Source organism: Triticum urartu, chromosome 3 (assembly GCF_003073215.2).
Source record: "Triticum urartu cultivar G1812 chromosome 3, Tu2.1, whole genome shotgun sequence".
Lineage (NCBI taxonomy): Eukaryota > Viridiplantae > Streptophyta > Magnoliopsida > Poales > Poaceae > Triticum > Triticum urartu.
This window is the reverse complement of record NC_053024.1, coordinates 716185614-716188352: the sequence shown is the minus strand read 5'-3', so window position 1 is coordinate 716188352 and position 2739 is coordinate 716185614.

Here is a 2739-nt window from a genome sequence, read left to right as displayed (position 1 = left end):
GGGGTCTGGCATACCGCAAAACGGAGGAAACGGACCTCCTATGGTTGAAACGGGGGTCTTGTTGATCGGGAGGGGTGTGGCGTACTACAAAACGGACGAAACGAACTTGTGTTGGAGCGCTACGGTCGAAACAGGGGTCCTGTTCATCGGGAGGGGTGTGGCGTACCGGAAAACGGGACTCCACGGGATACTATTCATCTCCACCGTCGACCCCCTCCAGCCTCCACGAGCTACTGTTCATCCACCGTCGACCTCCTCCAGCCTCCACCTGCGACTGTTCATCCAGCCTTCACCTCGCGCTACTCTAGCAGATACTGTTCAACCAGCCCTCTCCACGGGCTCCTGTTCAACCACCCCTCCACGAGCTACGGTTCATCCTGCCCTCCACCGTCTATTGTTCATCCTGCCCTCCACGGGGTGGTCCTATTCATCAAGCCCTCCACGGGGTACTGTTCATCCAGCCCCAACCGGCTCGATCGATCGGGGTCCTGTTCATCCAAAGGCAACACCATGGGGTCCTGTTCATCCACCCCCACCGGGAACTGTTCATCCAACCCCCCCACCCCCGCAACACTCACTGTTCATCCAGAGGCAGCATCGATCGGCTTCAGTTAGCAGCAGTAGCGAAGGAATCGCTCGATCGGGTTCAGTTAACAGCCATCGATCGATCGCTCGGGTTCAGTAACGCGTAGCGTGCAGTGCAATCGCTCGGGTTCAGTTAGAGCCCAATGGCTTGCTCGGGTTCAGTTAGAGCCAACGCCTCGCACACACACACGTACGTGTATGAGAGAAATGCGCATCGCTTGGCCCCCGACCTCCCACCGTAACAGGGAACTCCCCGAAATTATCCTCGCCCTTGCTTCTACCACGGTTTTTTCCGTCATGTCCCAAAGAATGTCATGCAGCTGCGTCTCCGGCCCGCCCAGGATGAAAAGCCCATTTTTTGTCATGATTTTTTGTCATAGAAGTAGGAGCCCACAACATCTATAATGATACCGGGGTTTGTCACAATTATCGTCATAGAAGTGTCATATGTATGACAGAAAAAAATTCATTCGGCCCAAAATGTCATGGACGTGTCTTTTTTTGCAGTGGTGGCGTCGTCTGGAGCAGTCCAGGACGTCGGCAGAAGCAGGAGGTGGCCAAGCGCGTGGGCGCACGCGGTGGCCACACGCCCTCGTGCCCACTGGCACGAGGGAGAAGACGACAGGCGGGGAGTTGGGCTGGGCCAGGCAGCTGGGCCACCTGAAAGCCCAGGTAACTCTCTCTCTCTCTCTTTACTTTATGTTTTCTATTATGCTTTTCTGTTTTTTATTTAGTAATAATACTAAACCATTTTTTAAAACCCCTAAGAAAATTTGTGGGCACTTTTAAAATGTTTATTAACAGCCCTCAAATGTTCTCAGAATTATTGAAGCATTTAAAATATTTATAGCCATTAAATGCTCCAATTCAAATACTTATGATTTAATCCAAAAACCTGAAATGACCTAGGGAAATTATGCACCAATTTTTGTCAGAGGTTTTCACCAATTTAAAAAATGATGGACTTTTCCTGAAGTCACTTTGGGTTTATTGGAAGTGATTTTATTTGAGCCTATTTGAATTCATTTGGTGCTAGGGTTTGGTCAGTCCCCATTTCAAGTTTCTGAGAAATTTAAACATGATGCAAGATGATGATGCAATGATAAGCAAGGCCAATGCTAGGTCTGTGACAACTCACCCCCACTAAACAAGAATCTCGTCCCGAGATTCAAGACGTGAGGTAAGAAGACAAAGGGGACACAAAGCTAACACGATCTTTGTGATCCAGCTGTCCTTCTCAAAGATGTTGATTCATTGCTTCAATTTGATCTTGACGTCTTTACTTTTGAGATCTCCATCCAACACGATGATGGCAGAAAGAAACTCTACAGGAATCGATCTCCTCGAAGGTCGAGTACTCAGGATCAACTCATGGAGTGAGACGTTGAAACATCTATTGAGCTGAGACACAAACACACCTCAGGGGGAATGGCAAGGAACTTATGACGAAGGTTCAATAGGTAGGCAACAATTCCACGCTTAATTAGATGGTGAGGGGGTTTCAAAGTAGCAAGGAGTTATGTTGCCCATAATACCATAACGAGGCACCTTAGTGGAGGTGACTCATAGAGCTATTCCCTTAAGAGGCAAAAAGAATTACTTTTGATACAGAGATCATTGAAACTCTCTATACTAGCCTAAGGAAATGCACAAACGATCATTTGAAGGAGTTCGAAAGGATGGCATACCCACACTAGAATGGACGGTGTGGACTACCTTGTTGAAGACAACGCATGGGATGATTTTGCTTGCGCGTGTTCTCAAAAACTTGAGCATTTCCATATTCATCAAGGTTCTACCAACATCCGTGTCAAGGATCCTGGCAACACAACATACTACCATGATGAATAGTGATGGACGATGCAGATGCAAAGAAAGATAACACTTTCTCAGATTTCACCTTAGCGAGGCAAAGGGATCAAAATCTGGATGATCAACCGAGAGACATTTAGCACTCCGCTTCTAATGTTCTCCTTGATGTGCTAACGTAACCCATTTATTGATATGGTTTGTTATCTAGAACATCAAGATTACTACAATAACGGAATAAATTCATAAGGAACAACTACTAGAATAAATTCTATGAGATCCTTATGGGGAGGTGGACAACTTCCTCAAACAATATTACTACAATAACGGTTCTTCCGGCTGGTG